A 26625-nucleotide genomic window follows, 5' to 3' on the forward strand; every position below is an offset into this window, starting at 1 on the left:
AAACCCACCACTTCAGCTAAGGTTACTTCTTTAGAGGCAGAGGCAGAGGCTACCCCTGACAAGTTGCGACTTGCCATTGTGCAATTCCATGTCATGTATCATCTGTCAGCTGACACGGACCCAGGTAGCTCCAATAACTGGCTACACAACTAAAGCCACCACAACGGTCAATGGTAGGTCACCATGAACCAATTAACAACAACCAAGTGAAGGCTAACTCTACTATTGTATCAATTCAAACTTGATCATTAACACCTCAGTAAGTTGATCTTTAAAATCTTAAACTGAAATGAAATTTGACACATTTGACTCGTTGGTTGTAAGCTGATTTGGTTACAAAACAATAAACAAAAATCTATAATCTATTGTGTAATGACATGCTATTAGATTACTTATAGTCATACCGTAATGTTACTAGATGAAAATTAAATTAGACTATCGATTTTCTATGCAGTGTAAACAGTGAGATTTTGGGTACTAGAAGATGCCAACACGGGAGCTAAAAATTATGAAATTTTAGTCTCGTACTAAAACAGTACACTGGCTCAAACTTGAATGAAATTACACCATGGCAAGGTTTCCCCCAATTCGAAGATTATGAGTGAATATGCCTCAGTTCTCAGCAGTCACACCACCCACAGCAAACTAAATTACATATTCTGCTAACAAATTTACAAATTAAAGGCGGATTGGGATATAACACAACATTGGAATGGAAAATAATAATAAACAAAATTATTTACACACATTTACGAAGATCATATTATTTGACAAAGCCTCCAATAAATACGCATGATCACTCCCAGTCAGGTGCCCTTCTAACATGGAGGCTAATGAATGAGTTGCATACACTACCAGCAATTCAGCAGAAATTCACCTTACCAGTATGTTTCAGATTTATTCACAGCGGCAATGAAGCGTAGTTAACAGGTTTTAATTACCCAACCACCAAAGTCCAAACTATCTCATTGGCCGAGGTATTGCATGATCATCCAACAGCAAGAAATAAGCATGGCTTTCCTTAGACATGTATCATGCACTCTTCTGAGCTGGAGACAACCAATGAAATCAAGAAGGGGGGGGGGGGGGGGGATGAGGGACAACTGTAGATTCATCTTGCTTGAGTGTTCTCATCAGCATAGATACAGACACATGCATCTGCAGCACCAGCAGCAAGCAAGACTTGGTATGGGTGGAAATTAAGGCAGCTGACAGACCCAATTTTCTGAGCCATAAGGGTAGGATAGTATCAAATAGTGCCTAGTTGATCTCCTTCAAGGCTGAAAACTTTAATAAGTTGCTTGGCTGAGCCACTGGCAATGATTGGAGCGTGTCTATGTACAGCTAAAGCTGTGAGTGAGCCCCGGTGAGCTTCAATGGTAAGATAGGCGCTACTATGATTTCTTATATCAAGGAATTGAATATCTCCAGCCTGAGAAGCACTAACAATCTAAAGAGGAACACAAATACAACACAATTTCATCATCCTTTTCATATCAAATCCATAGATTGTTATTGAATTCCTACCAAGACGGATATTATATGAAAAAGAAAGCAAAAATTAGTAAAGATCATCTTACCTTTCCTGGGTCTAGTCCAGGTTGAAAGCCAATCCCCACCACCTTTTCTACTCTCTGTGTATGTGGCCGTAATCCACAGATAAACCTAAGAAGCAACATTGTCAGCAGCCATAGTTAGAAAAACAGTAACCATAGTCAGATTTATACAAGATTGCAGTGATTATATAGCTGATAAACGACAATGTTGCTCGATTCAATTTCATCAACTAAGCAGATCAAAACTTGGAATAAATTCACCGGAGATGCATACATTTCAGGTGTCCTGATGTCATAAAGTCTAACAGAACCATCTACAAAACCAGCCGCCAACTGTCCCCCATGAACTTGAGATGCAGCCTGAAATATAAGTAATAATACATATATCAGAGAGAAAATCATTTTTAAGGAGCTCATATCTACATCATCTCTATCAATAGAATGGATAAAACAAATACAATCAGGAAGGCAAATCCCATCAAAAAGTTCAAAGAACCAGACGCAAAGCCAACTGAGCAATTTATATATAAGCATTCAACTCAGATCTTTCTAAGCCACCTCTAAAACCATAAACAGCTAGAGAATGAAAAATATATAATAATTAATAAACTATCTGAGAGCATACAACAAAAATTCCAAGGTTATTAGTTTTTCATAGACCATCATCATTAAACATACCATCAAATCCACTCCCAAAAGTCAGAAATGTCTAATGAAAAAATGATCACCCTGAGACAATCAGTTCGTAACTGTGATCCATAATAGCCAGTTCGCCATGCATGCAAAGGCAGAAGTATAACATCAGAGATTGGGAGAATTCAACTATAGAGACAGTAAACATGAGGTCAACTGCATAAAGGTAATTTGAATAAGGCCTAGTTAAAAAAAAACTTAATATTTTTTGGAATAACAGCGGTACATATATTGGATCGTTGTTACCAGGAAAAAAATAAAAAATAATGAGCAGAGTTCAAAACATATAATTGTCATTCCCAACATAATAGAAAGTTTTACCCCAGAATAACACTTGGTAATTCCTTAATAGGATAATCCACGGGCTTAGTTGGCATGCCAAAACTAACTTGACAACTAAATAGTTACCAAGGCAAACTAAACTATGCACTGAATGAGGCTTACCAATGCTGAGATACTGCAATCCGATGATGAAGGTATAGGATTAACAAGCTGTTCTTTATGAAGATCCCAGGCCATAATAGATGAATATCTCACCCGATGCATACTGGTAAAAATGTACATCAATGGATATAACTGACATCACAAGATAAAAGAACTTGGAAGTATTATTTCAGGACAGTGATGATCAAAGAATATACCAGATAACCACTCTGTTGTTGCCAATCAACAACTGCATTGACACTCCTGACACCAGGTTTATGACCATGAATTGAAGAGAATGCAGTTACAAGTTTCCGTTTGCCTTTCAGAGTATAATCCTTCCAGATCCGAATGTTTCCATCAGCTGTCATGAGATTTACCTAAAATTTAATATTCTGCCAATAATTTGAGAAAGAAGGTATCATGGCAAACTGTAGAGAAAATTACATAAAGCAGCAAGAAGTAAGCTATCATCCAGCTCATTCATTAGGCAGAGCTTAGAGATTCCCTTGTCTGGAAAGTCATGGTTGTCAAAACTGTTTAGTAGTGTTGCCTCTTCATGGTTCCATATTCTGTGAAATAAACCAAAAACAAAAACAGAAAGTCAAAAATAAAATTCAAATTTTCATAATATGATGAGTAACAAAAAAATCATGAAAACCACATAAATATTCTGTCCTGAGTGCTGACAAACAAACTAAAATACTCTTAATGCCTGTAAAATAATGTTAACACTTTGTTGTTTAGTTGCCCAAGTCTCTATTTATAAACGTCAGTTGGTCTTTATGAGGTCCACCCGCCATAAAGCTAAACAGATATCTGGAAATATTTACTCTTACCAACTTCCTAGTGCTACAATCCTTAGTCCTGTAAATCAATTAACCTAACTCCCAACATTTCCTATGCAGAAACATCCATCTTGCTCATCTAAAGTCATCCCCAGCTTCTTAATACCCTTATTACTCTCCACTTAACTAATAACGGTACTAATACACTCCGCATACCTAATTCGTTCATTCTCATCAGCAGCTATCACAACAGGAGAAAAAGGTTGCATCAACACCATTTGTGTGCCTCTTGTGTCCCATTTAGCTATTGGATTTGTTAGCCTGCTAACAGCTGAAAACATAAAATGTCACAGTTCTTAACCAGAATATATGAAGAACGTGTACCAAAAGAAAATCATAATAAAAATAAATAAATAATCGGAAGAAAGAGAACAAACCAGAGTGCTGGCATTTTGTGATGTGCTCCAATGCAAATTTTTCTCTCTTTTCTCTCCCAGCTATTATGGCTTCACTGTCATCCCCAGCCATTAACAGCGGTTTGGAGAAGTGCCCACAACTCCAATTATATATAATTGACTGTGGCAGAAAGCTGCGATCCGATGTACCAGTAGCCCCACCAGAATCTAAAAGAGGATCAGCTAAACCTGAGTCTGGAGAATTCATCAGATGGGGCCTAAATTCCAATGAACATACTCTACGGATTCCTGATAAGTAATTTAGACGAGGTGGACTAACTGGAGAAGTTCTGAAGGTTAGAGGTGAGCGACCTGCCAAAGATGCATTCAATAATAAACAAACAAGTCGAAACATACTTTAGTGGGAATTATCACAAAATTCAAATTGGTGAACATTACTGAAATGCTTTTACAATTAACCTACATGATTAACATTAATAATCAAATTAAACAGAAAGGAAGATTACCTCCATTCATATCAAACCAAGAGGAGTAACGAGCCAATCCTGTAGCTTCACCAGTAGACTTAAATGGCTTTGCTACCACTTGTTCAATACCTATTATGGAAAGTACCCGTCGACCAAGGTTTGCAATCTGCGGAGATGGATCTTTTGCTAAGGTACACATAGCATGAACACATTGTGAATACAATGCATTGTCCAAGGGTTTTTGGCCACCATGGTTAACAACTCCATTGCTAAAACCATCATTCAGTATTCCTGAATCAGAATGATGAGATGAATCATCAGACAATGGGGACCCATGCATTATTCCAGAACCAGCGAGAGGACTGCTAGAAGAGCCACGCCCATCTCGAACCACTGAAGAATTATCATTTCCAACCCTCAAAGGACCAATTTGAGATAAAACAATACTTCCACGAGGCATATGTTGGTTCTGGGTAGGATATCCACCAATTGAATCTTTTATGTTGGCCAATGAAGGTATCGAATTCAGGAAAGAATTAGTCTGTGGTTTCCAGTATGCAGCAGCAATAGATTTCAGGTGCTTGTTGTGGCCAAATGCGAAGCGAGCTAATGCTGACAGTTGAGAGAGCAAAAAAAAAAAAAAGTTATATATGCTGACTGACCCAACTATATATATTGATTTCTTTTATTTTTTTCCCCTTTTTTGTGTGCGTGTTTGGGGTGGGGGCAGATGAAATTCCAGGATTTTGTTTGAAATATCAACGTGAATTCAGATGTTTATTCACCTACCCGCAGCTACCCCTGCCCTCACCAATGGACTCCCATCTGATGCAACACTCAACAGACTCTTCACTATACTAACTTCAGCCCTAAATTTGTCATCATCATCACATTCTCCATCTCCTATAACACCCCTACATGAATCAAATCCGACATTGAGAAGGGTGCCAAGTGCAAAAACAGCAGATGCCCTAACCTGAGGAACAAGAGAAAACCATGACTTGGTTATTTAATTAAAATATACAAAGATATAGTCATCCCATAAATAGAAACAGAGCTAACAGACGGTAGTAGACCTCTGGCTGGGGTTCAGACAGTAGAGGAGCAAATACAATAGTAGCACCATGCAGCAAACCCATTGTCTGTGCCTCCGTAAAGTCTGCCCACAGTTTCCCCAAACACAGGCAAAGCCACTGAAGGAGAAGGGGTTCAGTTTGTGAATCATTAGGAGATGAAGAACTCTGAAGATGCTCTAAGCAGACATGGATCAAGCCAGCTTCAATACAAGCTTCTTGACCCCGTCGATGACCGTCCACAATAACAGCCAAAACAAAAGCAGCCATCGCACGTTGCTCTGGATATGCTTCAATGCTATCAAGAAACTTAATAAAATAGTTATGACCTCCATCCTTTACTAAATCAACCTGGCATGACTGCAACCAAACAATAGATCATTTCCCAAAGAGAATTATAGGAATAATAGGTTTCTCCTACATAGGGATCTTTCGATAGGGTATTGAATAATAGTACAACTAAATAATATAGGCTATATAGTTCCCATATCTCTGTTTGCTCTTTTCATTATCTTCTACTTTTGTCTAGAGCCATATCTAAGGCAATAAGTACATAAAAATAACATTGTTTATATACCACAATAACTACAGTACAAGTGGTCAACAATCAACAGCCCTAAATTTCAACAGAAGTGACGTAATAAGCGAAACTCGTCTACCAACTCATGCATAACAGAGGAAGTGTATATTTTTGGGATAAAAATAATTTTAAAAAAAATGGCATTCACTTGAAGATGACAACCCATCTCCTCCAAAAGTACCTTGTCAAGTGCCAGAATCTTTGTCCATATGAATACAAGAATCTGGCGTAGTTCTGGTGTTGTTGTTTGTAACAGCTTTAAAACATATGGAAATATTCCAACAGACAATGCCTTCATATAACAAAATGTCAAATAATTTTCCTTATATTGGCACCTTACTTTATACCGTAACTAATAAACATCATTTTAAGTGCAATGTAAATACCTCAATGAAGGAATTAACTATCATCCCAGCAGCAGAGCAATCAAAAACATAAATTGATGGGGTCTTCAGCCAGGAATCAAGGTCACTGATGGGTAAAGGGATATACTGTGTATAACTCTGCAATATTTTGATTAACAATGAGAATAAGAATGTCATGAAGTTCTTTCATTACTATGATTCAATAGTATATTAAAGGCTTTTTAACTCTTTTGAACCTACATATAGCAGTCAGGGAATTAAGCTAATCAATATTCTCTGACAAATAATAATTTAGATCCCGTTAGGACCAATTTAACCATTTTAAACCTATAGTATAGCAGTCAGGGAGTTAAGCTAATCAACATTCTCTGATAGATAAAAATTTGGGTCCTGTTTGGCAAATTATTAGAGTAAAATTGATCTCGCTGATAATTATTGCCGCCTATATTACTCACATCTCTTCCTACCCCTCACAGTTATGTTCTTTTTGTCAAATTATCTTAGAAAACTAAGATGCATTAGTACAAAGATTGAAATTTGTTAGAAACAAACAAAATATAATATCTGTAGATATCAACAGTTATGATTTGATATTCATACTTACCTTTATTTCATGATTATTTCCTTATTTGATTAGAATTAGGGTTCCCCTATTACTATAGTTAGGAACAGTGTCTTACCTCTTGTAGGATATAACACACCCAAAAAAAAAAAAACATATCTTCACTCTTCTATCTCCTATCTAATACCCACACTGTAAATATAGTATAAAAGCCTATCCTATGGTTGTTAATGAATAATGAGTCACCAACAGATATCTAGTCCTATAAAATTTATGCTCCAAATGTCTAGTCATGGGCTTGAATACATCCTGCCGAGAGCTATGGCTATCATAGGCACAACAACAACAACAACAAAGCTGTCCCACTAGGTGGGGTCGACTAAACGCATCAAACGACATTATTTAGCTCTATCATATATCATGTTGTTTATATGTAGATCTCGTTTGACCACCTCGTGGATAGTCTTTCTAGATCTTCCTTTGCCTTTCACCCCTTGTCCATCTTCCATCTCATCTATCATCCTGACTGGGTGCTTTGTCGGTCTTCTTCTCACATGTTCAAACTACCTAAGATGCAATTCTACCATCTTTTCCACAATAGGTGCTACTCAAACTCTCTCTTATTCTTCGTTCCTTGTTCTAACCAATTGCGTATGACCACTCATACATCTCAACATCTTCATCTCTGCTACACTTAACTTATGTTCGTGCTCTCCTTTAGTCGCCCAATACTCTGTACCATAAAGCATAGCCGGTCTAATAGCACTGCGATAAAATTTACCTTTAAGTTTTAAAGGTACTTTTTTGTCACATATGAAACCAAACACACTCCGCCATTTTGACTAACCTGCTTAGATCCTATGATTTACATGGTGTTCAACCTCTCCATTATCCTGTATGATACACCCAAGATACTTAAAACTTTTAATTTTTCGTAGGAGAATTGTTATTCCTTCTATAATAAAGAACTACTATTCACTACCAACTTTTCTCCACAGCCACTTTCACAATCATTGGCTAACTTCTACGACGTTTCCAACGGCCAATCTCACCAACAAAACCACCTCTTGCACGACCCCTTTCCAGGAAAATCATATCTTTGTTTGGTCTCTGCACATTACACAAATGTTACAAGCATTCCGTCATGTTCTCCAACCGTGATGCTTCGGCCAACCATGGCAGCGCATCCTGCATAACCTTAGAACAACACTTGCGTCGTTGAACGAGCCTCATCCTCCTAGATCTGTCTTCAATCTGGATGCTGCTCCAGTGATTGGTTTTCATGTTACCATTTTCAACCCCGTTTTCAAAGACCAGTGTTTTTTTATTTGTTTGTGACTAGTTCTGCACATCCAAAGGTGTTTCATGATTAAACCTCTTGATTGTTTTCGGCTAACTATATTGTCAGTCCTATTGGTCCTTAAAGTTTTCATGTCATCACACCAGCAATCTCTCATCAACATATTGTCTTTTTGGCAGTCCCAACTAGCCTCATTTCATCTTCAACAACTCGGCCTATTCTCCATCATATTTTATATCATTAAGGGTCAAATTGTAACAATCTTAAAGCTTAATGAACTTTAGTTTGAGGAGTGCTAGAAATTATCAAAGAATATTAGCAATGACCTCATACAATCTCATTTACCTTTATTTCATGATTAATTCCTTATTTGATTAGGATTAGCATCTTGCTTATTTTAATATCATATCAATACATTTCATATTCACATCCTTTCTATTCTCTCTTCTTTCTCTTCTACTTAAAACCCACAATAATAATACCAACAACTAAGCCTTGTCCTACTGTGTGGTGTTGGCTACATAGATCAAATGAAACCTAATACCTTATCGTATATTATTTCTATATATAAACCAATTATATTTGATTTATCACATGAATAGCTGACTTTAAGAACTAAATGGAAGATCACCTTATTGAAGACCCAAATTTCACCGTTAGCAGTTGGCTTTGGCACACCATGCCCATTGTAATGAAATAAAACTCTTTCTGACTTTGCATATCTACGACATGAAGTGCAAAGCTTCTTCACCTCATCCACTATAGGATCAAGTTGATACTTGTAGCGGGCCTGTTAGCATGCCCACAAGGTTAACTAAAAATCAATTCCAAAAAGATAGTGCGAGGATGACAAGATTAAGATATTCAACCTTTGGTTGCCATCTTTCATATTGGCTGCTCAAATTTTTTTCCAATTGACTCCAATGCCTTTTGCGGTGCCATAGAAAAAGGATCTGTTGAAATCAGAAAGGCAAACATTCAGAAAATGTCCAGCTTAAGGAATTTATCTGTCTCGTTAAGAGAGCTGCAACTAACTTAATTTTTATGCGGGGCATCAGAAAGTGTGATACCAGAAGTTGAATAAAATAGTTACAAGTATGAATTATAGAGTCAATCCATAGGAAATAAGTGCAGAGTACATAAGAATCTGCTTTATCACCCAAACTACATTTACATTGGTTTGACGTATCAGCAATTAGAAATTTCGAACTTCAAGAAACAAGTAACATTTCAGGACATAATATAAGTGTATAACATTACTTTGAAGGGACTAACAGCTACTTCCCAACGTCAACTGAAAATAAAATTACAAAAAAAAAAGCCAAAAATATCAAAAGCAGGAAGTTATTTAGAGCACGAAAATTTGCAAACCCTGGAAGACAATTTTTTGTAGCAAATGAGATCAAAGAGGAGGTAACAAGACAGAGACCTATCCAGCACTCCATTCTGGCACACGGGGATATCTTTATTACATCTGGTGGATCAACACTAATGTTTAAACATAATACTAGAGCTACACATCCAGTCTTCATCTGCACCACAAAATTAGGACTTAAATAAAAAGCATGCGTCACATTGAAACATAAAATATGACATGTCAACATCATTCAGAAGCAGGGAGACACTCTAGAAGAAACTTTATTCTAATTACAAGGAGAAACAAGTTAAATATCAGTGCAGAAACCAAGGATAAAACAAGACCAAGAAAAAGAAACTTCTGTTGAAAAGTTGACTACTACTTTCTTTTTTATGTTCTTTTTTTATTTAAAAAATAAAAGAATTTCATTAAGATAAGAAAGAGAAGATACGAAGAATTGGAGGCAAAGACATCCTCCGAATCAAAAGGAAACAAAGAAAGACAAATTAGTGAACTGTGCCTTTCCAATCTCTCAACATGCCTGAGAGGGCAAGTCATCTGAAGAGACCATATGCTTTACACCATATAGATGCATGATGACAAATTCTATCCAATACAACAAATCCCCTTGAAATTCTATCATTAAAAGTGTGTGAATTGTGCTCCAGAGAAATAATCCAGATACTGGCATTCAGTCATTTTCTCATTTTCTCATTGCCATAGAAAGAATTATGATCCCTAAAGAAATAAAAGGAAACCATTTTCACATTGCCTCGGCTGAGAAAAATTGCTTCAATCATGCAATTCCAGACAGATTTACCAAATCTAGGTTCGGTAAAATAGGAACACCAGAAGTGCCACTACGATGTTCATACAGAGTTAGTTAGTGAAGCTTCATTAATACACATATTGCGTTCTTAGTATTATCATCATTTGCCAGATCATTTTAATTCGAAATCCACCAAACTATCACACACTCTAGAGAATAAAACAAGAAGTTGATAACCATTCATTAGGGGTGGCAAACGGGCCTAAATCCGCCGGGCCGGCCCGCGTAACCCGCCAAAAGAGGCGGGTTGGGCTGGAAAATCGGGACCGCCAAATAGCAAAAGCCCGCCTAACCCGCACCGCTTAAACCGCGGGTTTTGGCGGGCTTTGGCGGGGCGGGGCGGGCTTCCCCGCCGGGCTAAGATTTTTATTAGTGAGGGGGTATTTTTGCAATTTTTTTGCCAATACCTAACTTTTCCCAACCTAACTTACAAGAGTATGAAGATAAAAATTGAGTGTTTTGAATTATGTTTATGTTATTTTGGAGACATATTAATTATGTTTTGGATTATATTTTTTGCTTTGGAGAGAATATTTATACTTATATTTTGAATGAAAATTTGGTTATAATTATATTTATTAGATATTTATAATTACAAAGACTTTAATGTTTGTGAATATAAAAATATAATTTTTTATGCCATTAGAAATTATAAATTTATTAATATGGTTGTGAAATTATATATTACTTAGTAGTTAATAGTAAAAAAAAAAAAAAAAGAGGAGCTTTGGCGGGCTTAGCCCGCCAGCCCGCCAGCCCGCAGTTAGGCGGGGCGGGCAAGGATTCTAGGACCGCCTCACTAGGCGGGGCGGGGCGGGCCAGCCCGCCAAAGGGCGGGCTTCTGGCGGGGCGGGGCGGGGCGGGGCGGGGCGGGGCGGGCTTCCCCGCTTGCCACCCCTACCATTCATATATTTTAAAGGGTATTTACAAATTTGATTAATTAATATTATTAATATTATTATTAATATTATTAATATTAATAAACGGTTACTATCCGTTTTGTACCATTTGGTTGAAGTAACACAACCTTTTAAGGATTGTGTATGTTTAAAACATTGTGTCTATTGGCTAAAGGGACACAACTCTTTAAGAGTTGTATATGTTCAAAACATTGTATCTATTGGCAATAGAAATGACACAACCATTTGTATACGTAACTAATCATAATTGCTATGTGCAATATGTATAAATAAGTCCTTGTCCACTATTTCAGATATGAAGTACTAAGCGTACAATTTACACTACTATTAAGAGATTTTCTTTGTTCAAGAGAGTTGAGAATTTCTTACTATTGCTAATTAAGAAATTCTTAATTTTCATTGTATCCTGGGAGAGTATTGTCATCAACCCTATAGCAACTAAGTGTGGGGACAAATATCTCTCTAAAAAAAGCGATCTAATCGTGCCTTGAAACCACTACACAAATATAAGATTTTGTCATCTTACCATCTTCATATACCCAACAATTTTAGAGAGATATTTCTTGAAGATGGCACAAGATCAAAACACTACGTTCAAGGTCATGAATCAAGAGTTTGTCAAATTAGATCGCTTTGATGGAACGAACTTCAACCGTTGGAAAGACAAGATGATGTTTCTTCTTTCAGTTCTCAATCTTGCATATGTGATTGACCCAAAGACTACACCAATTGCTGATGCCGCTGAAAATTCCACACCGGAAGAGAAAGAAAAGATTGTTCAATTGAAAAAAAAAACGTGATGAAGATACTTTTGCATGTCGAGGTCATATTCTCAATACTTTATCCGATCGACTCTATGATCTCTACATGTCAATTCAATCACCATTAGAGATTTGGAAATCTTTGGAAGAAAAGTACAATACCGAACGACAAGGAACAGATAAGTTTATTATGATGAAATATTTTGAATTTATTATGAATGATACTATGTCTGTCATGGATCAAATTCATGAATTACAAATCCTTGTAAGTAGACTTCGTGATCTACAAGTGGTGATCCCTGAATCATTACAAGTTGGAGCAATTATTTCAAAATTGCCTTCATCTTGGAATGGTTATAGGAAGAAACTTTTACATCTTGGTGAGGACTTCACAATTGAGAAATTACTAAGGCATATACGTATAGAGGAAGAAACTCGAAAACGTGATGCTGTGTATCTTTCTCAAAGTTCTAAAGTGAATCATATTGGTGAAAACAACACCAATAAGAAGAAAAGAAAGTTCTCTAAAGATTCAAAGCAAGATAAAAAGAGACAAAGAGAGTGTTATCATTATCACAAGAAAGGACACTATATCAAAAAATATAGACTTCTGAAAAGGGAAGCACCAAAGACCAACTTAGTGAAAGAGAAGGATCTAATTGCTATGGTTGTAGAAAAAGTACAAAACATGCATATTGGCATTGTTACAGAAGTCAACATAGCAACACAAGGAAAATCACTTGAGTGGTGGTTAGATTCTGGGGCTACTATTCACGTTTGCAATGATCGCAACCAATTCAAAACATATGAAGAAGTGAATAATAGAGAAGTCTTGATGGGCAATGACAACTCAGCCAAAGTTTGTGGTCAAGGAAGTGTGGAATTAAATTTTACATCTGCAAAGAAATTAAGTTTAATAAATGTACTTCATGTTCCAGATTTGAGAAAAAATTTAGTTTCTGTTAGTCTCTTGTGTAAGAAAGGATTCAAAGTTGTTATAGAATCCGATAAAGTGATCTTGCTTAAGAATGATGTATTCATAGGAAAAGAATATTGTACTGAAGGCATGTTTAAACTTAGTATTAATAAAGTAAATGTTTCCTTGTATGTTGTTGATTCTTGTGATTTATGGCATAGTAGATTAGTACACTTAAATTACAAATCAATTGAATATATGCAAAAGAATAACTATATTGATCTTAGTAACAAGGATTTTAGTAAGAAATGTGATACTTGCATACAATCTAAAATTACTAAGAAACCTTTTCCTAAGGTTGAAAGAAATACACATTTATTAGAATTGATTCATAGTATTATTTGTGAGCTAAATGGCAATATTACTAGAGGAGGAAAAAGATACTTTATAACCTTCATTGATGATTGTTCTAGATTTACTTATGTGTATTTGCTTAGAAATAAAGATGAAGCTTTTGAAATGTTTAAAAAATATAAAATGGAAGTAGAAAATATGCATGATAAGAAAATAAAAGTTCTTCGTAGTGATCGAGGTGGAGAATATTTTTCTAATGAATTTGATCACTTTTGTGAATTACATGGTATTGTGCATGAATCTTCCGCTCCATATACTCCGCAACAAAATGGTTTGGCGGAAAGAAAGAACCGTACCTTAGTGGATATGGTTAATTCAATGTTACTAAATGCAAAATTGCCTTACAATTTGTGGGGTGAAGCATTATTGACATCATGTCATATCCATAATAGGATACCATCAAGACATAGAAAGGTTTCTCCTTATGAAATTTGGAAAGGAAGGAAACCTAATTTAAATTATCTTAAAGTGTGGGGGTGTTTAGCCTTTTATCGAGTTCCTGATCAAAAGAGAACCAAATTGGGGCCAAGAGCCATAAAAGGCACTTTTATAGGATATGCTCAAAATTCTAAAGCATATAGAATATTAGACTTAGTGTCTAATGTAGTTGTTGAATCAAGAGAGGTAGAATTTATTGAAAATAAATTTATCAATGATTCAACTTCTAATTCAGAGTATCCCCAAAATGATACTAATATTTCACAAGAAATAAATAATCAAAATAATAAACGTCTAAGCAACAAAGAGTTTATTGAACCAAGGAAGAACTTGAGAGTAAGAAAAGAAAAGGACTTGGGTCCAGATTTTATTTCTTCTCAGGCTATCACCTTTTTGGTAGAAGGAACTAGGAATTTTGTAACAAACAAGATTCCTATTGTTATGAACATAGAGGGTAATCCTCAAACATTCAAAGAGGCTATGACTTCAAGGGATTCTGCTTTTTGGAAAGAAGCAATAAATGATGAAATGGACTCAATATTATCTAACAATACTTGGGTCTTGGTTGATTTGCCTCCAGGATCAAAGCCTATAGGAAGTAAGTGGGTATTTAGAAAAAAGTATAATACTGATGGTTCATTACAAACCTTTAAAACAAGGTTAGTGGCCAAGGGGTTTAGACAACAAGAAGGTCTAGACTATTTTGATACCTACGCACCTGTGGCAAGAATGACTTCTATTAGGACTCTTATAACATTAGCATCCATACATAAGCTTCAAATACATCAAATGGATGTTAAAACGGCTTTTCTAAATGGAGATCTTAATGAAGAAATTTATATGGAGCAACCGGAAGGCTATGTGCTACCCGGAAATGAAAAGAAAATTTGCAAATTAATTAAGTCTTTGTATGGGCTAAAACAAGCGCCTAAACAATGGCATGAGAAGTTTGATTCAGTAGTGTTATCAAATGGCTTCTCACATAATAGTGCGGATAAATATATTTACTTAAAATTTACTAAAGATTATGGAGTAATGATTTGTTTATATGTTGATGATATGTAAATCATCGAAACAAATTTAGAAGGAATTCGTATAACGAAGGAGTATCTAACTTCTAAATTCAAAATGAAGGATTTGAATGAAGTTGATAAAATATTAGGCATAAAGGTACATAAGAATGAAGTTGGCTTTACTTTAAGTCAATCTCAATATATTAAAAAGGTATTGGAAAAGTTTGATCATCTCACAATTAAAGAATCCAATACGCCGTATGATCCTAATCTTAAATTAGAAGGAAATATGGGAAGATCTATAGCACAATTAGAATATGCTAGTGCTATAGGAAGTTTAATGTACGCAATGCATTGTACTAGACCTGATATAGCATTTGCTGTGTGCAAATTATCAAGGTTTATAGGAAAGCCTAGCAATCAACATTGGAAAGCTATAACAAGAGTTCTTGGTTATCTCAAGAAAACCATAAACTTGGGATTACATTATAGTGATTATCCCGCAGTTTTAGAAGGTTATTCCGACGCAAGTTAGATTACAAATCTTAGTGATAACAAATCCACTTCAGGATGGATTTTCACCATAGGTGGTGGAGCAATAAGTTGGGCCTCAAAGAAACAAACATGTATTACACATTCTACTATGGAGGCTGAGTTTGTAGCTTTATCAGCCGCAGGTAAAGAAGCGGAATGGTTAAGAAATTTGTTATATGATATAAAGCTGTGGCCACAGCAGACGACAACCATTTCAATCTTCTTTGATAGTGAATTAACCATGTCTCGAGCATATAATAAGGTTTATAATGGAAAGTCTAGACATATAAGTTTGAGACATGAATTTGTGAGGCAACTAATAGATGATGGTGTAATTACCATCACTTATGTAAGATCTCAAGAAAATTTAGCAGATCCTTTGACTAAAGGTTTGTCAAGGGATAAAATCAAAGAAACTACTGCTAAAATGGGATTAAAACCTATTATTGCTAAATGATGGGAACCCAACCTTATTCTAGTAGACCACTAGTTTCAAGGTTTAATGGGTAATAACAAGTTATTTAGCAATTGGAGCACTAAGGTATAGGATTTAGTGCTATTTACAATAAATTAGGAGGGTGAGTTTAAACTCTTAATGGAATGATAATATTATCTATCAAAAGATTCCACCCATATGAATATAAGAATGGTGCCGCTCTAATCGAGAATTTTAGAGGTTTTATTATAGTAAATATTCATGAAACCAGGATGAGCACAAGGCCATTTAAGTGCTTAAAATTGTAAACTCTTGAACTTGGAGGGTATAAGTAATGTGTGTGATTTTTGGTACTAGCATATGGAGTATAGGTTTAATCGATTAGACACCTATTACTTCGTTAGAACTTTAAAATTTACACTAAAAGAATGTTTAATCTTAGTGACACATTCTTTATACATATACTTGTATGACATTTAAATTTTGTAAATAGTGGGGGATTGAAGGGTATTTACAAATTTGATTAATTAATATTATTAATATTATTAATATTAATAAACGGTTACTAACCGTTTTGTACCATTTGGTTGAAGGGACACAACTGATAAACCCCAATTTGACGGTTTATCTTGTATTGAATTTAGGGTATTTTGATAACCTTTTCTCGCATTTAACCTATGAATTGGCATGGTTTTGTAATCTCTCCCGTATTTGTGCCCAAGTGTAAAAACATGCTTTTTAAGCCTTATTTTGATGAATTCTAGTTCCTCTTTGATTCCATAAGATGCCTTGATGTGTTTGCTAGTAATCTCAGGATGAAATAGGTTAGGCATGGATCAATGGAGCAAGGAAGAAAGCATGCAAGTGGAGAGAAGCACAAAAAGCCAAAGAATTGATCTAGGCCATGCACGCGCACGCGCACAAGGCGCTCGCGCGCACATTGCGAAACAAGCCAGGGACGCGCACACGTACCGTGCGCGCACGCGTCGATGACGGCACATGACCTCACTAATGCAACACGTGTTTGGCGATTTGAGAGGGTTTCTGAACCCATTTTTGGCGCCAATTGCTAAGGAAGAGGAATATAAGGATGAAGGATTAAGGGGAAGGAATCAATAATCAATTAGGAATTCAATTAAGGAAGCATATAGAAGATATTTAAGATTAGTTTAGAGTTTTAGAGAGAGAAGCTCTCACTTCTCTCTAGAATTAGGATTAAGTTTAGTTCTTAGATCTAGATTTAGATTCATCTTCTTCTACTTCTATCTTCTCAATTCCTTGTAGTTACATTCATTCTTCTCCTATTCTTTTGGTGTAATCTCTTTTATGTTGTTCTTATATTTTGTTATAGCTCTAGTATTGTTCCTTCTACTCTCTTCCAATTCAATAAAGGTAATTCATAATAAATGTGTTTCTTTTAATTGTTGTTGTTAATTCTTTGCAATAATTGTTGTTAGATTTCATTCTTGTTGTCAATTTACTATGCTTTTCTTGTGTGCCTTCCAAGTGTTTGATGAAATGCTTGGTTGGATTTTAGTGTAGGTTTTGTTCCTCTTGGCTTAGGTAGAGTAATTAGTGACTCTTGAGTTATCTAATTCCTTTGTTGATTGATAATTAGAAGTTGCTAATTAATTTGAATACCTCTAAAGCTAGTCATTCCTTTAGGAGATGATTAGGGATTGAGGAATCAAATTGATTCATCCACTTGACTTTCCTCCATGGTTAGAGGTTAACTAAGTGGGAGCAATACACAATTCTCATCACAATTGAGAAGGATAACTAGGATAGGACTTCTAGTTCTCATATCTTGCCAAGAGCTTTGTTAGTTGTTAGCTTATTTCCTCTGCCATTTATAATTCTTGTCTGTAATCTCAAAAACCCCAAAATAACTCACAACCAATAACAAGACACTTTATTGTAAATCTTAGGGATAACGGCCCGAGGTTTGAATACTTCGATTTATAAATTTTAGGGGTTTGTACTAGTGACAAACAACTTTTTGTATGAAAGGATTATTGTTTGGTTTAGAAACTATACTTTACAACGAGATTTTATTAGTGAAATTCTAAACCGTCAAAAATCCAATCATCAAAATGGCGCCGTTGCCGGGGATTTGCAATGGTGTTGTGTTATTGGTTATTGTACATATGTGAATAGTGTAAATAGTTTGTCTTTTGTTTGTTTTCTAGTTTTTGTTAGTTTTATTTTTGCTTTTCCACCATGAATTCTCACTTTGGCTATGAGTTTGGTTCCAACTATGTTGTAGGAAATGAGAGCTACAATGAGGATGTGTATCAAGGATGGGACAATCAAAGGTGGAAGAAGTCATATGCTTATGATCAATCTTCATGGCAACAACCTCCACCAATGCACTATGAAGAAAAGCCATTCTATGATGCATATCAATCCAATGGCTATGGTGAATCACCTTGTGACCTTCAAGAACCACCACCATATGCCTATGAACCATACCCTCAATATAACTCTCAACCATTTTCACAAGCCTTTCCACATCAAGCACCTTCCTATGATCCATATCCACCATATGACCAACCACCCATACCATATTCTTATGACCTTTATGAGCAAAAACCCTTAGAACCACCACAACCCTATCAAGATTACCCCCAAGAACCACCTCAATACACACAATTTTCACAAGCTTACCAAGAAGAACCACCTTCCTATTATGAGCCCTCTCTCCAAAATGATGAACCTTCCTATTCACCCCAAGCCCCAATAGACGATCCTCTCACTTTGTTACTTCAAGAACAAGAGGCCATGAAGCGGGATACACTTGAGTTTGTGACCAATTTGACCAAGGTGGTGCACACTTTAGCCCACCAATGTTTGAATACTCAAGGTACTTCCATGACCACATGTGAAAAGTCAAAAGGAGAGCAAAGCATGAAGGAGAAATTGGAAAATTCGATGAAGAAGGAGGAGTCAAATTTTGTGTTAGAATATTTGGAGGAGCCTATAATTATTGAAGAAAAGGAAGAGGTGGTTGAAGATTTAGGAGATGTTGAAAGTCCAAGGGAATGTAGCATCATGGAGCACTCTTCCAAGAAGCTTGATATCGATGTTGAGGAGGATGCGCAACCTCCAAGGCATATCATCGTTGGAGACTTTGAAGAGGCTTATCAAGAGATGGATTCAATCATGGATGAATTTCTCTCTACAATGGAATCCTTTCCCATTGGACATGAAGTTGAAGTTATAGAAGAGTGTGCACAACCTCCCATACCCTTGGTGAGCAATGAGAAAGAGAGTGAATTGAAAGAGAGCTACCAAGAGGAAAAAGTTGGCATGTTGTATATTGAAATTGAAGAATATGAAGAGGTTGATCAAGAGATGAATTTATTCATCAATGAATTCCTATCCAAAATTGAATCACCTCCCATTGGGCAAGAAACCGAAGTTCTTGACGACAACACCAAGCCAGGAAAAAGGGAAAAGGTTGAAATTGATGAGCACAAGGAGGTGGACCTTGCATTGTCTAAGTGTGGGGAAGCCTCCCTTCCCAGGTTACCATCCAATACAACATTTAAGTGGGTAAAATCTCTATCTCTAAGCTTTAATTTCTCACTTGAATATGGTTTGATTGAAAATGATGGTCAACTTAGAACTCTTTGTGGAATTAAAAGTAAGAATGAGTTGTGTAGTGGTTGGAAAGTCGGTGTTAAGCTTATCAAGGTCAAAGCTTCAAGGTATAGGGATGATGTTGGGACAAGAATCACTTTGTATGGGTCTAGAAGGAAGCATTGGTGGAGTAAAGAGAATTCTGTGTGTCCACCACATTTAAGTCAACCAACCGTACAAAAAAAATCATGAAACTCAACTAACGGACGGGTGTGAAGATAAGATATGGGATCCTGGTTCGCTATGTGAAGACCAACTATGGGGACTCATATCTTGGGTAGAACTTTGCCCAAGCTTGATGAAAAGGGTTGAAAATTTTGTCAACCAATTGAGCAGCAAAGATCCTTGGAGATTCAAGAATGAGTACAAACATAAGCCACCATGACAATAAGCATCTCAAAATGTCCAACTTAAGGACTTAAACTAAAAGTGCTAGGTGGGAGACACCCCACCATGGTAAACTCTCTCCACTCTCTTTTAAATTTGCGTAATAAGTGATTTGAGTTGCCATTGTAGGTAGATGTTTCATACAAATTTGTTTGTACAACTTAATTGTTAGTTTAGTCACATGTATGTTGTGTTTAGTAGTAGATGAATAATATCAAATTGCATTTTTTGTGAATTGTATGATGGTTGATTGAATAAAGAGTTGTGAACAGTATGAGGAGCACCCAGCAAAATTTTTCTGAAAAAAAAGGGGGGGTGGACGCGCGCGCACCATGTACGCGCACGCGTCCCCGAGCTGATACAACATCACCCACGTACCCGAGAGTTGGGCCTCTCTTGGGCAAACATTGTGCCCTGAGCCCAACATGACCCACGCGGACGCGCACTACTTGCGTGCGCGCCGATTATGAGAACATGAAAGTTCGCGCGGACGCGTACCTGCCGCGTCCGCGTCGATTTGCTGCTGCAAGATTTGGAGCCAGAGCCCACCGTTGTACTCTCCACTGATCCTCCGATTTAGCATCGAGGACGATGCTTGATCTTAAGTGTGGGGAGGGAACCGGTGAACTTTTCGGCTACTATCCTAGTTATCTTATTTTGCATATCTTTTGTATATATTTTGATACATTTTGAGTTTACTTTGGATACTTTTACTGCTTATTTTGGATTTTAGATATTTTGATGCTTTTGGATATTTTTAGATGTTTTAGTTGAATTTTTCTTTATATATTCTTTGCATATCTTTCTTTTTAGTTCGTGGTTGTGATTAGAAATCATACTTTGACTTGCAAACACTTAGTCACCCTTTTTGCATAACAAATTGGTTTTAAGTGAAAAAGGAAAGGGTAAACTAAGAAAATTTTTAAATTTTTCAATCACAACAATGCTTAGTCAAACATTGAGATTTTTCAAGAAATTTGATATAGGGCATTAACCCAATTGATTGAAAGAAAATTTTTGGTGAAACTTGTTTGAATTTCATACTTTGTGAAGCATGTATTGAATTGAGAACACAAGCTTGTGAGACTTGAGCCTATTGATGTGGTTACATTTTATAAACACTTATCTTCCATTCTTGTGTGAAATTGCTCTCTTTCTATGATTGTGATCCTTGATTTGCTTGATTCTATATGTCCATTTATTTCTTGTATTTATGCATTTATATGATTGAGGCCATTATTTCATTAGCCCACTTACCCAAATAGCCAACCTTTTACTCTCCATTGTTAGCCAATTTTGAGCCTATGCTTAACCAACTTATTCTCAATTTAGCACATTACAAGCCCAAGGTGGAAAACCAATGAAAGTCCTTGTTTGGATCTTTGATTAGCCTAGGCTAGTGAGAGTGTTTATTATTCAAGGTTGGTGAGGCTTGGGAACATTGGATGGGATAAAAGGGGTAGTACACTTTCATGTTTAGGAATTGGGTACATACTCATGTAATGATTAAATGTATAGACCTTATGCATTGATGTTCTTGTATATAGTTTGAAAAAAAAAGAAAAAAAAGAAAAATGAAAAGAAAAGAAAAGAAAAGAAATTGTATATAGAAAAAAGAAAGAAAAAAATAATAAAGAGGGGACAAAATGCCCCAAAGTGAAGTCAATAAAAAGGAATCAATGCATAAGTGTTATGAATCAAATAAGAATGCATGAGTATGTAAGAAAAAGTGAAGAATGGGTGGTTAGAGTAGTTTGAATTTGTATAGGTCATTATGTAGATTAGTGGGAAAGTCTATGCTAATCAAAGATTCAAATCCTAGCGCATTGAATGAGTGTTGATTGTTAGAAGGAAACCAAATTTTGGAAAACATGATTAGAAGAGAATTGAGTGGATTGACCCTTAAACACTTGAGTGAATAGAGCGGATACACATCCGGCGAGGGTTCAAAAGTTCAATCACATGTGTTCACCTATATTATCTATATTCTTGTAAGTTTGAACTCTTTTTGATAATTCAATACAATTGTGGTTTGGACTTAATTTCGATTGCCTAACTATTTTACTTACACATGTTCTCTTGGAAATTGATTTGTTTGAACTAAGCACTTGCATTTACTTTAGGTAGTTGCATTTAGATAGGACTCGTATAGTTTAGTTGTATTCAATGAATGTCACACCCCTTAGTTCCTTCTTATTTTAGCATGAGGACATGCTAAGGTTTAAGTGTGGGGAGGTTGATAAACCCCAATTTGACGGTTTATCTTGTATTGAATTTAGGGTATTTTGATAACCTTTTCTCGCATTTAACCTATGAATTGGCATGGTTTTGTAATCTCTCCCGTATTTGTGTCTAAGTGTAAAAACATGCTTTTTAAGCCTTATTTTGATGAATTCTAGTTCCTCTTTGATTCCATAAGATGCCTTGATGTGTTTGCTAGTAATCTCAGGATGAAATAGGTTAGGCATGGATCAATGGAGCAAGGAAGAAAGCATGCAAGTAGAGAGAAGCACAAAAAGCCAAAGAATTGATCTAGGCCATGCACGCGCACGCGCACAAGGCGCTCGCGCGCACATTGCGAAACAAGCCAGGGACGCGCACACGTACCGTGCGCGCACGCGTCGATGACGGCACATGACCTCACTAATGCAACACGTGTTTGGCGATTTGAGAGGGTTTCTGAACCCATTTTTGGCGCCAATTGCTAAGGAAGAGGAATATAAGGATGAAGGATTAAGGGGAAGGAATCAATAATCAATTAGGAATTCAATTAGGGAAGCATATAGAAGATATTTAAGATTAGTTTAGAGTTTTAGAGAGAGAAGCTCTCACTTCTCTCTAGAATTAGGATTAAGTTAGTTCTTAGATCTAGATTTAGATTCATCTTCTTCTACTTCTATCTTCTCAATTCCTTGTAGTTACATTCATTCTTCTCCTATTCTTTTGGTGTAATCTCTTTTATGTTGTTCTTATATTTTGTTATAGCTCTAGTATTGTTCCTTCTACTCTCTTCCAATTCAATAAAGGTAATTCATAATAAATGTGTTTCTTTTAATTGTTGTTGTTAATTCTTTGCAATAATTGTTGTTAGATTTCATTCTTGTTGTCAATTTACTATGCTTTTCTTGTGTGCCTTCCAAGTGTTTGATGAAATGCTTGGTTGGATTTTAGTGTAGGTTTTGTTCCTCTTGGCTTAGGTAGAGTAATTAGTGACTCTTGAGTTATCTAATTCCTTTGTTGATTGATAATTAGAAGTTGCTAATTAATTTGAATACCTCTAAAGCTAGTCATTCCTTTAGGAGATGATTAGGGCTTGAGGAATCAAATTGATTCATCCACTTGACTTTCCTCCATGGTTAGAGGTTAACTAAGTGGGAGCAATACACAATTCTCATCACAATTGAGAAAGATAACTAGGATAGGACTTCTAGTTCTCATATCTTGCCAAGAGCTTTGTTAGTTGTTAGCTTATTTCCTCTGCCATTTATAATTCTTGTCTATAATCTCAAAAACCCCAAAATAACTCACAACCAATAACAAGACACTTTATTGTAAATCCTAGGGAGAACGACCCGAGGTTTGAATACTTCGATTTATAAATTTTAGGAGTTTGTACTAGTGACAAACAACTTTTTGTATGAAAGGATTATTGTTTGGTTTAGAAACTATACTTTACAACGAGATTTTATTAGTGAAATTTTAAACCGTCAAAAATCCAATCATCAACAACCTTTTAAGGATTGTATATGTTCAAAATATTGTGTCTATTGGCTAAAGGGACATAACTCTTTAAGAGTTGTATATGTTCAAAACATTGTATCTATTGGCAATAGAAATGACACAACCATTTGTATACGTAATTAATCATAATTGCTACGTGCAATATGTATAAATAAGTCATTATCCACTATTTCAGATATGAAGTACTAAGCGTACAATTTACACTACTATTAAGAGATTTTCTTTGTTCAAAAGAGTTGAGAATTTCTTACTATTACTAATTAAGAAATTCTTAAGTTTCATTGTATCCTAGGAGAGTATTGTCATCAACCCTATAGCAATTAAGTGTGGGGACAAATATCTGTCTAAAGAAAGCGATCTAATCGTGCCTTAAAACTACTACACAAATATAAGATTTTGTCATCTTAACATTTTCATATACCCAACATATTTAAATTTTAAAAACAAAAAGGTACAAAGCTCTAGAGCTCTATTTATATATGCCACTTTGAACTTCACTTTTTGCACCTTAGATGATCCAAACACTCCTTTGACAAAAATCGCATAGATTCACGAAGTCTATTACATCCACACAAATACCATCCGCCTAAGAAAGGAAAAAACTTCGAACTTTCTAATACATATTGCACGTGACCCTAAATTAACACTACTTTCATTCATATCCAAATTATCATTGTCAAATTGTTAAATCGCCAATCCACCACAGCATAACGCAGAAAACAACGGAAAAAGAACACAAATCAAAGGAACAACAACAAATTGCAATTTGCAACCACTGCATACTGAACTCCAAATTTAAAATTAAAGAAAATGCAAGCTTACTCTGTCTTTGGGCCGCCATTTCGACACAAGGCCACCCTCCGACGGTCCAACGGGGACGGCAGCCTCAAAGGCCTCATGCCGAAGCTCGCAGAGGACGACAGTCTGCGGCAAGTACGCCAAGCTAGTGGCAGAGGCGTTACCGCCGTAGCTGGCACTGGTGCTGGTGGTGGCAGTAGCAGTTCCCGACCCGGAATCCCTACGCTGAGAAGCGAAATCGGTGTCTTCGTATGCGGCAGCGGCGGCGACGGATGAAGAGGAGGCGGCGCAATCGTTCGCGAGGTGGTTGGGGAGGAGTAGGACGGGGGATTGGGAAAAGCGAGAGGCCATTGAATCTCCCAATGCCATCCAAATCTCGAGAGAGCTCAGAAGCGATCATTCATTTCGTTTCAGTGTGAAAATGAAGGGATCCGAAGAGGGGAATAAAGAAACAAACAAACCCCAGGGTTTTTGAGCTGAATAGAAATAATAAGAAGAATATGAAAAAGAAAAAGAAGAAGAAGATGACTAAGATGACGATGATGATGGTTGGGATGGTGATGATGAAGGTGATGCTGTGGGGTTGTGTTAGCGGAGGGAAGCAATAACATAAAACAGTGGCGGCACTCTTTTCTTTGTTTTTGGCTCTCACGAACAGGGGAACGGTAATAGTAAATTGGTAATTGACAATCGAAAACCAACGCAAATGGATGACTACTGTGAAGTATGAACTATCTTAATACTACAACGGTATAAATAAATGGAAAATGGTTAGGAAAAAAAAAACTTTGGAATTTGGATTATTTAAGTCTGGGAGAAAAAAGAAAAGGAAAGTGGATAAAGCGAAAAAAATATATAAAGAATTTAATTTTCATAAAAAAAACTATACAACTAATTAATTATATATTAGTATATCATTATTTTAAAAAATAAAATTTCATTTAAACATATAAATTTGATTGGATGATTATATAAAATTTTTCATATTATTACATCAAAATTAGATTCTAAAATAAAATAGAAAAAAATTAAATATTTGTTATTTTTATAACATATTATTTTTTAGTTTCGGTCTTTATAAAATTTTGTTTTGAATTTTGATCTCGTAAAATTTTAAAAGATTTTATTTTAATCTACTTCATGTCAATTTAATAATTAACAACATAATTTAAGAACCAATATTAAAACTTTTTAAATTCTATCGAACAAAAATAAAAAGAAAAATTTTATAATAATCACAACCGAAAATAGATATTTTATAAGAATTTCAAACTTATGTCATTCTGGAACAAAAGAGTAACCAATTTTTAAATTGACAACTTTTTTTTTTAGGTGAATCATGTCAAATTGATTCTAAAATAATGAATATTTTTATATTAACAACTTTCTGTTTTAGGTGAATCATGTCAAATTGATTCCAAAATAATAAATATTTTTATATTAGCAACTTTCAATTTTTGGTGAGTCATGTCAAATTAATTGTTAATCATAAATATTAAATAATGCACGTTTTTCATATGTTATTTGACAAAATTTTTAATTTATTCGTTTAAATTTTCTTGATTTTATATATAATATTAGTGAATCTGCAATTTTGTAACTAACAAAATGTTATGAAATATACTCTTATAGATAATTTTAAAATATTAAAAGTGTAAACTGAGATAATTTAATGATATTAAAAAATTTAAAAATATTAGAGTAAAATGTATATTATCCCAAAACAATTATTCACTTAATTTTTCAATTATACATTTTCTCAGGTTAAATACTTGGGGAAAAAAAAACAACATTACTACCACATAAGAACACATAATTAATGAGGACAATTAGAAAACCAACTATTTATTAGCTGATCAATCAATTTTTAAAAATTTTATTTTTAATTCATATCAGCATCCAAATAAATATATGAAACCACATACTATAATAATATCTAAAATTCTACTAAAAAAAACATATGAGAGTGGGACAGAATATCCAAAACAAAAAACATGTTACAATCATTTATTTTAGATTAAACTTTTAAAATTAAAAAATCTTAAACTTAAAATACATGCAAAAAAAACATTCAAAATCTAAAACAAAAAATATTCAAAACATATTTAAAAAAAATATTTACCATAAAACATCTAAAATACAAATTTAGACAACATACATATAAAAAAAACATGTAAAAAATGATGAAGAAGTAGAGTCGGAGAGCGAAGGGAGAG

At 35.3% G+C, this 26625-nt stretch overlaps 1 pseudogene; it reads right to left on the reverse strand.

Moving 5' to 3' along the window:
* Positions 1-495: 495 nt before the first annotated feature.
* LOC130948785 (regulatory-associated protein of TOR 1-like) lies at positions 496-25122 on the reverse strand (annotated as a pseudogene).
* Positions 25123-26625: the final 1503 nt, after the last annotated feature.

The sequence above is a fragment of the Arachis stenosperma genome, chromosome 9 (assembly GCF_014773155.1).
Source record: "Arachis stenosperma cultivar V10309 chromosome 9, arast.V10309.gnm1.PFL2, whole genome shotgun sequence".
Classification (NCBI taxonomy): Eukaryota; Viridiplantae; Streptophyta; class Magnoliopsida; order Fabales; family Fabaceae; genus Arachis; species Arachis stenosperma.